The 13439-nt window shown below is 47.2% G+C and overlaps 2 long non-coding RNA genes across 3 annotated transcripts; one reads left to right on the top strand and one right to left on the bottom strand.

The window, feature by feature from the left end:
* The first annotated feature begins 2145 nt into the window (after positions 1 to 2145).
* On the top strand, positions 2146 to 5406 carry LOC134479099 (uncharacterized). 2 transcript variants are annotated; one of them, XR_015622216.1, is made up of 3 exons: positions 2146 to 2238; positions 3664 to 3918; positions 4424 to 5405. It is a non-coding gene; the product is annotated as an uncharacterized LOC134479099 (long non-coding RNA). The 2 variants fall into 2 exon arrangements; XR_015622217.1 differs by lacking the exon at positions 2146 to 2238 and adding an exon at positions 3292 to 3564 and having other exon boundaries at positions 4424 to 5406.
* Positions 5407 to 7941: 2535 nt separating this feature from the next.
* LOC134479100 (uncharacterized) lies at positions 7942 to 12531 on the bottom strand. Its single transcript, XR_015622751.1, has 2 exons — positions 12204 to 12531; positions 7942 to 8889 (listed from the first exon to the last, which is right to left on the bottom strand). It is a non-coding gene; the product is annotated as an uncharacterized LOC134479100 (long non-coding RNA).
* Between the last annotated feature and the right edge of the window lie 908 nt (positions 12532 to 13439).

The following is a 13439-nucleotide window of genomic DNA, read 5'->3' as shown; positions in this document are numbered from 1 at the left end:
GCGCCCCAAGGTGGGTTTTTTTTTTTTTTTTGGTTCTTTTTTTCGGAGCTGGGGACCGAACCCAGGGCCTTGCGCTTCCTAGGTAAGCGCTCTACCACTGAGCTAAATCCCCAGCCCCCCAAGGTGTCTTTAAATGCCGTGTCTTTAAACTCCCCAGTGCTAGGATTGCAGACATGCACCAGCATCTTCCACTCTGTTCTACTGTGCCCTTCTAAACATTTAGGGGGGAGGGTGCATGCGTGTACGTGTGCGCGCGCATGGCGCATGTTGAGCCTGACTCTTCCGTCTGCCTCAGTCTATGAGTACATCACTCAGGAAGCCAAGAGTGGTGTTAAACAGCACCTAATGACTGAAGCAATGGAAATCCATCCCTGCTGGCAATGACAGATTGCACGACAGCATGGTGTTGATTACGCCTCGTTTTAGGAGACTTAAGGTAGCCCAAACTCCCTAGTAAAACTTGTTCTACTTTTGGTTTCTTCTATATTCCTCCACTTAAAGGGAAAGAGCAGAGACAAGGCTCTGAGAAAACACTTTTGGATACTTTTTTCCCAAGATTCCGCAGAAAGTCCGAAAGCCAAGCCGACTTGTGATGAAAATGTAACATTTCTACCACGAAGCTTTAACAAAAACTGAGGGATAGACTAGTCTTTCCTCACTAAGAAAACAGACCCCAGAGGTTTGCCTACCCAACCAAGCATTCCTAGAAGAAAAACCAACCGCCATCAAATAATACTCCCTTTTTTAAAATTTTTTATTACATATTTCTTTACTCACATTTCAAAGGTTATTCCCCCTTCCCGGTTAAAAATATGTAACGGTTCAATTTTAGTCTATGTGCTGCTGAAGCGAGCACCAAATAATACTCTTATGTGAAGGATGGTCCTTCTAGGACTTCCCACATCACTAATTCACCCTGTATGGCAAAATGTCTGGAGCATTGCCATGTAAGTCTGTATCATTCTGCTGCGGACAGCTTCCTGCTCAGTGCTTTCCTGAGGGAGACTCACCTCCGCTGATAGGAATATCCCCTCGTTCACTTCCTTGGGATGACCCTTCCCATGGCCTCTGTGCACTTTTGTAACAATTGCTTCTGTAGAGGGGAAGTGAGCAGCTGAGGCAGCTCTGGCAGCCAATCTGGTGGCCTTCCAGGTTTTTGTGTGGAGTCCTGCGCTGGTCCTTGGATAATGTAACTGGACAATCCATAGAGTGGCATCATTTCTTGCCTGCCCAATATTGTGGGGTGATGCACAGGTAAAAGCTGAAGTAGCCAATCTCCAGTGCCAGCAGTAGGGTAACAGCAGTTGTGACCTGCCTGGGCTCAAGCCATGCTGAATCCCAGCACAGAGAGGAAAATAGGCTCAAGGTCCCACCCTATCTGGGGAGCCATTGGCAACTGTTAGCTGCTGGGAGAGGGAGTTGGCTTTCTATAAGGGTGTGACCCATGGTGGTGGCCACACATCCAAGAATAGAGGGAGCACAAGTTGGACCTGCCCGGTAGAACACTCAGAACATTGGGCTGTGTGTGAGCAGTGCCGGGAGGATTGTTCTCCACTAATGGGAGGAATGGATCCATTGTGTGACATCATAGGGCCTCCTCCATGTCTTTCAACCCACTGAAGTGTTTCATCCCTGCTGTAAAACTATAAAAGTCTCACCTCGATTGATTTGAACAGGAATAACGTGCTGGGTCGCTCCCCCAGCCCCACCCCTATTCACCGTGTGAGGCATGCTGGCTATTACATTTCCTCTCAGTTCAGATCTTTCCAGAAGGATTGGGTCAGTCATCATCATTGAGACAGACTTGTTTGTGGAGAGTCTCCTACCGCTGGTTACAGAAGGTCTGATTTCTTCCTCTGTGTTGCAACATGGAAAGAAACAAACTTTCCTTTGGGTGATTTTTGTTTGTTTGCATCTTTCTTTATTTTTGAGACAGTGTTTCTCTGTATATCCTTGACTGTCCTAGAATTTACTCTGACCACCAGGTTGGCCTTGAACTTGGGGATCTGCCTGCATCTGCCTCCCCTGTGCTGGGATTAAAAAAAAAACGTGTGTCAGGCCTACAACCTGAGTCTTTTAGAGATCTGTTGGTTGGTGGTCTCAGAGGATTTGGGCCCTGGCTGGCTGTGGGCCTGACGTAAGACTGAGCATCCTGGAGAGGACCATGGTGAAGCAGGCGGCCTCAGCAGGGCGGCCTGCGGAAAGGCCCTCCTGCATTCCGTGCTGCCTGACGAGGAGGTAGGTGGCCTGCGTTCCTTCTTCCTTTTCTGTGAGCAATGTGGTTCCCCCCACACCGCTCTGCCTGATTTTACTGTTTTTCTTTTCATCGTTAGGTTTCAGAAATGTTATATAGTATTCTTGTGTGGTTTTCTTTGTGTTTATAAAACTTTAGATTTTTTTTTGATAATTGAGATTTCAACTTCTATCGTATTTGAATATTTCGGATTTTAGTTTTTCAGTGAGTTTTTTCACCCTCACTCGTTAGATGATGAAATTACTGTGACGGTTACTGTGTCCGAGGCTTCAGTCTGAATAAATTTAGAAAAGTTGGTTGGGTTTTCGTTGTGTGTACACATTCACAGACATTTTCTTCTGTGATATTCATGCAAAAAGTGCTGTAAGCCCATCTGGTGACTATTTCACTTTAGATATTATATTCTTTAGTTAGTTCTAGGGAGGAAATGTAGTACCTTGAGCCTTCTGAAGGCTGAGGCACTAACATGAGTTCAAGGCCAGTCTTGGGTACAGAGGGACAAGAGGCTATGGGGGGGAGGTAATTACATTTCTCTTCTCACTATGTTCCTGTTTTTTCCTTAAGTCTCTGAACATTTTTTTTCTTCTTTTTTCTTTTTTTCAGAGCTGGGGACCGAACCCAGGGCCTTGAGCTTGCTAGGCAAGCGCTCTATCACTGAGCTAAATCCCCAACCCTGTCTCTGAACATTTTTATAAGATGCTTTCATGGGGCTGGAGAGAGAACTCACTGGTTAGAGCAATCACTGTTTTTCTAGAGGGTGAGCAGTCAGTCTCCAGCACACACAGTAGGCAGTTTGCAACCGCTCCACCTCCAAAGAATCTGACGCTATTTTCTGGCTTCTGTAGTTACTTGCACTCATGTGCGCGTGCGCACACACACACACACACACACACACACACACACGGACACACTAAAAATAGGGTAAAATATTTATTTTAGTTTCTGTGTGTGTGCTTTGCTTGCACACGCACATGTGAGTAAACCACATGCTTGCAGTAGAGGACAGGGGAGGGTGCAGAATCCTTTGGAACTGGAATTATAGACCCTTGTGAGCCATCATGTAGGTGCCGGGAACCAAACCTGAATCCTTTGCAAGAGTGGCATGTGTTCCTGACCACTGAAGCGTCGCTCCAGCCATAAAGGAAGATCTTCATTTAAAACAATTCTTGTATGCCAGTTCGAGGTGTGTGTAAGTCTATCTCTCACCACTGACAGCCTCCTGGTGCAGGATCTGCACTGGTGTTCTGTAGCACGCCTAACGGCTTTCGCCTGGGTACAGCTGGGCATTGTGGATGTTGCTGTTGGCACTGGTGAGTATCTGAGTCCTTTTTTGAAGTGAGGAATCACATGGTTGTGTTCTTTGTAGAGAGGTTAATAACTTCCAATCTTTGTTTTCCTGCTTTATTAAGACAGATCCAGAGTGCTGGTTCTAAATCAGGGGCAATGCACATCCATCTCCACGGAAGGAACACTGGCAGTGTCTGTAGAAATTCCGGGTTGTGGCAACTAGGAGGTTGCTTCTGCCACCTACTGAGTGGAAGCCAGGAATGATGTTAACTCTCCTTATACCTGACACACTCCCCCGTTTGCTCTGAAGTTATCTGTATTTTGATGCTAATTCCACTCCTCCAAGGACAGCTGCCTCATCACTACTCAGAACTCAGGTGACTTCACCAGAACCTTCTCCACATTGAATCTGTAAAATACAGGTGAGGGGCAGGTACAGGATAGAAGGAGGCCTGTCACTGGACGAGAAGGAAGTTGGGCGGGAGAGAAGTTTGGAGGAAGGGGAGGAGACTGAAACAGAAAGGAAGAGACAAGAGGAAGAGAGAGAGGAAGCCATGGCAGGACGATGGAGGCTGATGTTAAGATTCCGCTCTGTGTATTTACAGGTTGTTAATGTTCTTAAGGGATGGATGGCACTGGGCTTTGTATGTTTGGGTGTGCAATTATATCTTACCAATTAGGTCAAAGATTATTGTGTTATGTGTTCTTTTATGTGACGGTTTGAGTGTAGGAAAGTGTGCGGCGGCAGGAGACTCTGGCCGCCGAGGAGTTGGGATGTGTTTCCGCCAAGATATCTAGCAGACATCTTGGGGCACCGCGGTGAGGACCTAGCGAGGTAAAAGACAACCATACCCTTTTTATATTATTACATTTTTACAACAGCATCTTCCACCAGATGGAAACGCAAGAAGACAGTGTGTGCCCTGGAAGAGGGCTCTCACCAGAACCCACCCATGCTGGCTCTCACCGGAACCAACCCATGCTGGCACCCGACCTCATAGGCGCAGCCTCTACAATATGTTCCAAGCCTCTATGAGCCATCAGGACTCACACTGGAGGATAGCATCCCAAGCCATGACGTCTTATGACGAAGACTTCTGCTCACTGCACCGCAGAGCCCATATCCCTCCTCTCACCACTCTAGCCAATTAGAACTGGAACGTCTCCCCCATCCATGTGAAGTCTGGAAGCTGCTTGGTCTCCAGCCTGCCGGTTGCTGTTCTGGGTCTTTTCCTGTTTGTACAAGTATCAAGGCAACCCGGTGGGTACTGCAGTCAGATCTGCAGGGCCCCCTCCTCTCCACGAATTCCCGCTGCCTCCCAGTTTTAAATGATGAGCCCCCCCCCCCAGGTCTGTCAGCGTCCTGTGCTTGTTCTGCAAAGCATCTCTAGGTAGAACCTCAGCTAAACATGGGGCTCCCAAAGCCTTGTCCCAGACCTATGGACCTACTGACCTACAGACCTACTGACCTACAGACCTACTGACCTATGGACCTACTAACCTACAGACCTACAGCCCAAAGGACAACCTGCCTTGGTTCCTGACCCTCTCAAAAGATGCCCGCATAGTACACAGCCTTGAAAGGCGAAGATCATGTCTCCCTGTGGGATACAGGGAAGCTCTGCCTCCCGCCCAGCACTGTAAAGACTATGTCTCCTTCTGGGATAAAGGCCAAAAATGCCAAGAAGGAACATTGCTGATTCCCTGTGCTCTGGAGCCCCTTTTCTGTAACACAGCTCACGACAAACACCTGGGCCTCTGCACACCACCTGGCAGAAACTCGGTATTAAAGAACCAGAGTCGCTGCTCACACACTAGTCAGCACAACTTCTGTGAATAATAAAGTCTGTCTCTGGCCTCAGAGTGTTTTGTCTTCTGCCAGCATCCGTAAAATAAGAACAAACTAGGTTGTTAACTTGTAAATGTGCCCCCTTTTCTATTCTTGGAATATCTCCCATCACGTGCTCTCATTGTGAACGGTGTCACACACACACACACACACACACACACACACACACACACACACACACAGAGTTCTCTTCTTCCAGCTATCATCTATTGTGAAAGACAATAATTTTAAGAAACAAATAAATACAAAACTTTCAATGGCAACAGAATTAAGAAAGTTTTTTTTTTATTAACACTAAACAGTAACAAGAAGAATCATTTTACATTGAGTGCTTAGGGGAGGCCTTTGTGAACAGGAGACATTTAAACCTACTCTAGGGCAGCAGGCAGAGGAGGAGGAAAAGGAAGAGGAGGAGGAGACATGTGGCAAGCAAGGGAAAACGCCTTCCAGACAGAAGGAACAGCATCTGCAAAGTCCTGAGACTGGAATGGCTCAGGGCCTTTGAAGAGCTCAGGCAGGGCAGGCTGGTATTTGGTGAGGATGGGGTGATTAGCTGATCAAACGCAGAGGTTCTCAACTCCTCTGTCTTTTAAAATCTACCCAGGAAGCCTGGCAGAGGTAGCACACACCTTTAGTTCCAGCACTCCATTCAAGAGACAAGCCGATCTCTGAGTTCAAGGCCAGCTTGGTCTACAAAGAAAGTTCCAAGACAGCCAGGGCTACAACAGAGAAATCCTGTCTTGAACAACCAAAAGAAATAAACCAAATCTACATGGGAGCTTGTCAAACACATCAGTATCCCAGCATATCCCAGATCAACTAAACCATAATATCTAAAAGTAACACACACTTCTGGGTTGCACTGGGAGCCTATCTTTGTGACCATCCAGGTTGAATTGGGGGGTCTATCTATAGGCTAGGAAAATTTCACACTTGAGCTTGGCTGCTCAGGAATGCAATCTCCTTGTTTTGCAGTTACCAATTGGACCTATCACCTGTCCCTATAACTAGCTGCTACTTACCATCCACACAACACCAGGACTTAGGACAAATGGGTGTAACACCAGGACTTAGGACAAATGTGTGTGACACCATTTGAGCTTTTATTTTGACTGTTATTGTTGTTTGTTTTGGGTTTTGTTTTTTTTTTTTTTTTTGCTTTTTTTTTTTTTAAGAAAAAAAATACCATGTAGGTCGTCTAAAAAGAAAAATGCATTTGGTTTTTTTATTAAAAAAGTAACACACACCTTTAATCCTAACACTTAGGAGAACTTGAACCTTGAGTCTAACCTGGACTGCATGAGGAGACTATAGGATGTCAGTATGCAGGTGAAGGCAGGTATGGGATAGAATGAGGCCTGTCATTGGACAAGAAGGAAGGACATGCGTGAGAAAAGTCTTAGAGAGGAGGAGCAGACTGGAGCGAGCTGGAGAGAAGCAGCGGAGAGAACATGGAGGCTGATGTTAAGATTCCTCTCTGCACATTTACAGGTCGTTATGAATATTCCTAAGGGATGGATGTGTATCTAGATGAGCAAACTGTATGTTGTCTAGGTGGGCCATTATATCTTATCAATTGGATCAGAGGTTATTGTGTTCTGTGTGCTTTCATGTGGCGATTTAATTGAATTTAAGAGAGTATGTGGTGGCTGGAGACACTAGGCCACCACAGAATTGGGATGTTTATATCTGGCATGGTGGCAACCTGCCTTGGGAACTGGATGGGTAGAGGGATTGTTACCAGGCTCAGAGAGAAGCCATCGGCAGTGTGATATGGGACGGAGCAGAGCAGGTGAGAGGCTTTGCTGACTGAGATGACCACAGCTAACACATATCTTGGGGCACTGTGGTACCGGATCACAGTGCAGGGTAAAAGACAGCATTTTTTTTATAATTTTACAACAACAGGAGACTGTCTCAGAATGAGCAGGAACTGAGGATGAGGCTAACAAGCAGAACACTTGCCTAGTGCACACTAGATCTACTCCCCAGCACCACAGGAAAAGGAAGCAGGGCCGAACCACTGATGACTTTTTCCTAGAAGACTCCAATGCATAGCCAACACTAAGTCTGACCAATGGTCTTGATCCTGCAGATCTTTACAGGACTTAGGTTTTACTTAGGCGTTTGGATTGGAATTAAACAGAGGTTAAAGGCTACTGAAGGTATTTAAGTGCAGAAAAGACACTTGATTAGATTTGAGGGTTTTTTTTCTTTTTTTTTTTTCTTTTTTCTTTTCTTTTCTTTTTTTTTTTTGGAGCTGGGGACTGAACCCAGGGCTTGCTAGGCTTGCGCTCTACCACTGAGCTAAATCCCCAACCCTAGATTTGAGTTTTTAAAAGATCCCCAGAGGCTAGAGAGAAGGATCAGTTGATAAGAGCACTTGTTGCTCTTACAGAGGAAGCAGCTTTAATTCCCAGCATCCCCATAGTGTTCACAACCATCTGCAATTCCAGTTCTAATGGATCCGAAGTCTGATCTCCTCGGACACCAGATATGTACCTGGTATGCAGGCAAACATATAAAATAAAATAAATAAATCTTTAAAAAATTATTTTAGAAATGTGTTTAATAAATAAAAGTACAGGGCTCCCCCAAGGGCTGAGGATGCAACTTGGTCTGCAAACCAGGAAGCCGTGGGTCTGGCATCCAATACCACATAAACCAGACATGGTGATAGGAGCCTGTAAACCTGTATGGTGAAGTCAAGGCTCTCCTGGGCTATGTAAGACCCTTCCACCAAACCTCTCTGACTTTCATGAGAAGAATGGATTGGAAGAAGTCAATGGCAAAGAAATGAGTTAGGAGTTCACCGAGATTGTAGAGACAAGAGATTGGACTAGGCTTGGAGTAGGGGTAGGTGGGTAACCTCGTGGAAAACACCAAGAAGAAGACCAAGAGTCAGGTGAGATCAGAGCATAAGGGCTCATGAATGTCATGGTAAAAGCAGTCTATCCTCCCGTGGACACCGAGAAGAAACGGATATTGAGAACACGAGTGAGGATTGCATCCGGCCGTATGTAACAGAGAAACTTACAGCGCCATGAACATGGTGGCTTGGTTTTCCTCACACGAATAAGGAATCTAGAAATAAGATCATGCAGCTTCGTAATCATTCCCTGATGGTAACAAGGGACTGCCACGGCTCCTTTGTGATGGCATTCACAGTGGTGAGGAAAATGACTGTGCCAGTCATTTGCAGAGAGCATTGCTTCTTCTTGACAGTCTAAACGGTTAAGTTCTTTCCCATAGAGAGAGTAGAAAAGAAAGCACTTAACTTTTACCAGACTTTCTCATACAAGGCAACGAGAAACACTGCAATTTCTGAGTAGGGAATGGCGCCCTCAGAAGGTGCTTTAAGAAGGTCCAGCAGGGCTTGGTGAGCTAAAGCACTTGCTGTGCGCGCCTGCCACGTGCTGAAGCTCCAGATCCCACAGCGGAAGGAAAGAAACCGAAACCGGAAGTTGTCCTCTGACCTTCGCATGCACAACGGCACACACTAAAAATTAAGAAGTAATTAAAAGTACATCGTGAGATTAACAGGACAAATAAAAAGGGGGAAACTAGACGAAAGGATTGATAAAAGACATGGTTTAAGACAGTGGTTCTCAACATGTGGGTCACGACCCCTCAGGAGGTCAAACAAGCCTTTCACAAGGGTTGCACATCAGATATCCTGCATATGGGATGTTTACATAATAACTCATAACAATAGCGAAATTACAGTTGTGAAGAAGAAAGGAAATAATTTTGTAGCTGGAGGTCACCACAACATGAGGACCAGTATTAAAGGGTTGCTGCATTAGGAAGGCTGAGAACCACGGGTGTAAGGGGAATATCTACACAGAGGTATGGGTGCAGAGATGCGTCCCAGCGCTTTTATAAAGACCACGTGACTGGGAGGGAGCCCTTTGGTCCTAGGGAAGCTCGATGACCCAGGGTAGGGGAATGCTAGGGCGCTGAGGCAGAAGTGGGTGGGCAGGTGGGAGAGCACCCTCATAGAGGCAGAGGGAGGGGAGAGGAGGTTTGTGGTGGGGACACTGGGAAGGGGGATAACATTTAAATGTCAATAAGTAAAATAACCAATAAAAAACTGTGCCTGTTTGCAAGGCTAGAGAAGTGTGTGTGAGCAGATGTTGGCCTCTATACTGTCTTCACTCTGCCTTGTGTCCGTGGCTGTCCTATACCAGCAAGCACTAGCTGAGCCCCTGCTTGTGCGTACGATGAAGGCGCTACCAGACATCACAAACATGAACGAAACACAAGCCTTACCCTCAGGAAACCTTCAGACTAGAAAGGAAGAAGACATGTGTCCTCAAACAGCAGAAGTGCAAGTTAACAAAGTGACATTCAGAGCTTCAGAATGGTTTCCCCAAGAGGGACGTGGCACTGGGCTTGAAGTCATTTTTGTAGCTTTTTAAAAACATTCATGTCTGTGTGTGTGTGTGCATGTGCGTGTGCGTGCGTGTGTGTGTGTGTGTGTGCGTGTGCATGTGCGTGTGTGTCTTGCACATGTATATGTATAGGGGGAGAGGGAATGTACATGTGGAGGTCAGAGAGAGTTAAGCCCCTCCCTCCACCATGTGGGTTCTGGGAATGTAGTTCAGGTTGTCAGGCATCTTTTTTTTTTTTTTTTTTTTTTTTGGTTCTTTTTTTCGGAGCTGGGGACCGAACCCAGGGCCTTGCGGTCAGGCATCTTTACCCACGGAGCCCCCCTCGCAGCTCCAGCCTTGACCTTGTGATTCTTCTGCCTCCACTTCTTAAGTACTGGGATTACAGCCATGTGCTGCGTCTCCTTTATATGGTTCCTGGGACCAAACACAGGGGTTTGTGCACCGGAGACAGGCAACTCTCCATCTGAGCCACAGCCCTAGCACATGAGCCGGTGTGTCAGCTCAGGGACAGGGGAGGGAACTGTTATAAAGGAACGTGCTTTCTTTTGTTAGACTGCAAGAGTTTATTGGTGCCAGCCCCTCAGGCAGGCTAGACAAACACTCTGCCATGCTAGACAAACGTGGTAAGCCCTATATTCTTTAATCTTTTTTAAAGATTTATTTTTCTCTATTCTGCGTGTGTGTGTGTGCGCGCGTGTGCGCGCATGTGTTGCTTGCATGAACGTATATATACACTCCACATGTAGGCTTAGTGTCCATGAAGTTAGATGAGGGTCTTGATCCCTCCTGAGACCGGAGTTACAGACATGTAATGAGCTGTCATGTGGGTTCTGAGTCCTTTGCAAGAGCAGCCATTGCTCTTAACCACTAAGCAATCATGTCAGCCCCAATATTTGGTTTCTCTGTACCAACCGACCTGCAAAGCTCAGTGAGGGCATATCTGTTCATTGCCAGCAGGTGGCGCCACAAAATCACGCCTAGCAAGGAAATGCTACCCTCTTCCAACAAAGCTGCATGGCAGACCTTTCTCGACTTTAGAGAATGATCTGCAGACCTTACAGGGGCTGCGGGGGGGTTGGGAGGGTGGAGGAATAGGGGTGGGGTGTCATCTATCTGGGTGTAAGCATTGTTTACCACTATATTGCCTTGCCCAGCACAATCCCTAACAAATTAAAGATAGAAACATGTAGTGGGTGGGGAGACGGCTTAAATCAGTAAAGTATGCCATGTAAGCAAACCCCAGGTAAAAGGCTAGACACGGATCACACTTGTGTAATTCAGTGCTGAGACAAGCAGGTTCTCTGGTGCTCTCTGGGCAGCCAGTGTTGCCAAAGTGGCACAGTCTGGGTTTAGTGAGACCTCAAAAACTAAGGTGGAGGGGCTGAGGCGAAGGCTCTGTGGTTACAATACCAATAACTGCTCTTACAGGCGATCCAGATTGGGTTCCTGTCACCCACACGGACGTTCACATTGGTTTGTAACTCCAGTTCCAGGGCTTCCATTGCCCTCTTCACAGCCCTTTGAGGGTACCAGGCATGCACATGATACATGATACATAATAAATCCATACATACATGCATGCATACATACATACACACATATACATGCAGGCAAAATACTCATATACATAAAATAAAAATAAATACATCTTTTTTTAAAAAGGTGGAAAGTGATAAATAAAAACACACCTGATATCAGCCTCTGGCTTCCATGTGCACACACATACAAGTACAGCATGCTCACACACGCGCACACACACACACACACACACACACACACACACACACACATGCGCGCTATAGATAGATAGATAGATAGATAGATAGATAGATAGATAGATAGATAGATAGATAGACAGACAGACCATCTCAATGGGAGACGCAGGAGACAAAAGGAACCAGAGGAAATGAGAAGTAGCAAGGCTGGCACAGGAAGTAGATTTCACAGTCACACTGACAAAAGTCACTGAGGGGTCAGCAAGGAAAGGCGATAAGACAAGCACAGCTTTTGTCAGCACCTAGTGCACTCCACCTGCTCACAGCAGGCCTCTGACCCTGATCCTTTCTTCCGGCTTTTATTTGATACCAGGTGTGTGCTGGGATGTGTGAGAAATACCGTCTCTGGACACTCAAAGCCTGGTTAGAGACATAGTAAAGCTTATTGAGTAATATGGCTCAACACCACCTTTGCTGTCCTCTGCTGAGGGACAGCATCTCCGTAGCATTTCGGGCTTTAAAGGAGTCCCCAGACCTTTCCCTTCCCTTCCACACTCCCTCTCTCCAGTTTGAGGAGTGTTCAGTTAAGCAAGGTACCCAGGACTCGGCAACCAAGGAATAACCTACTGACTTATAGGACCTCGGACCCCCAGCACCCTCCCAGCCCCTCCAACCCTGGTCTCAATCGTCAGCCCACCTCTCACCTGTCTCAGAGGCAACCCTGTGACCTCTGCTCACCCTGTCCACCACCACAGGCACCCTTGACTAGCCTGTCCAGAAGGAGGAAGCCTCCGCTTGCCTAGAGACCGTTACTCCGTCCGTTTCACTCGGCAACACAGATAATACCTATGTTCTCACTTTACTGCAAACCCGCCGAGCCATTAGCTGCCTTGGGTTCACCAAAGCTCAGCTTTACAGCAAGGATTTAGGCCAGCAAAGACCTATTCGCAGCGACCAATCCAGCCAGCTGCTCACGGTGAGGAGCCAGGAATGTAAAACACTTTAATGGTCTCAGGGCTGCATGCCCTCCCCCACCCCCACCCTCCAGGGCTCCCCCCATTGCCTCGTGCCTTTCCTCTGAGCTGAGTCTGTTATACCAGTGCTGGTCAAGAGTCAAGTCCTTCCCGGTTGGGGAGAGGGGGCGGGAAGGCAGCGGGGGGGGGGGGGGGGGGGGGGAGACAGCTCTCCGGAATTCCTCACAACTAAGAAGGGCCCTCTGCCTGGGCTGTTCCTCTCTCCGCTCACACCCACCCACCTCAGCACCCTAGCGGGGGCTCACTTTACTCTCTAGCTCTGACTGAGACCACTCCTTTTTGCCTCCTCAGCCCAGAATCTACACATAGCCCAGGTCAAAGAAATGGTGAATCCCGGAGAGGTCACAATAGTGATTCTCTTTCCAAGAAAAGATAAAAGTAACAATCCGACTGAGTAACTTTTAGATGCCAGGTACATGGCCCCCAACTCCAGCCCACCCGTCTTTTGGGTTCCTCAGTCCTCAGAACTCTCTCCTCCATCCCCCACCCCTACATTTCCCCTGCTGGGGTTCCTACGCCCAGGATCCCTGGGGGAAAACAGGACCGAGGGAGCCCACCCCCTTGTGAACACTGGATAAGGAAGTAGCTACTGGAGGTCACTTGTCTTGGTCATTTCCTGTTTCAGGAACAAAGATGCCAAAATCTGTTCCTTTTTCTTATGAAAAAAAAAAATGTAGGGGTTTTGAGAGTCCAAATTCCCAGAACCATTGCTGATGCTGTGAGCTGGTCACATCGGAAGGCTCTGCCAAGGCTTCCTGAGCCGCTCCTCATGGAGGAGTGTCTAGGGGCAGTTCTGGAAATGATGTCTGGGTCTCCCCCACTGAGGGGCAGATGCCAGGACAGGCCTGACCTCACTCTCCTCTTTCTTTCCAGGACTCAGGGGGAACTTACTCAGAGAAGAGTCCC

This window comes from Rattus norvegicus, chromosome 6 (assembly GCF_021556685.1).
Source record: "Rattus norvegicus strain SHRSP/BbbUtx chromosome 6, alternate assembly SHRSP_T2T, whole genome shotgun sequence".
In the NCBI taxonomy this organism is placed as follows: domain Eukaryota; kingdom Metazoa; phylum Chordata; class Mammalia; order Rodentia; family Muridae; genus Rattus; species Rattus norvegicus.
This window is presented reverse-complemented; position numbering and strand designations above follow the sequence as displayed.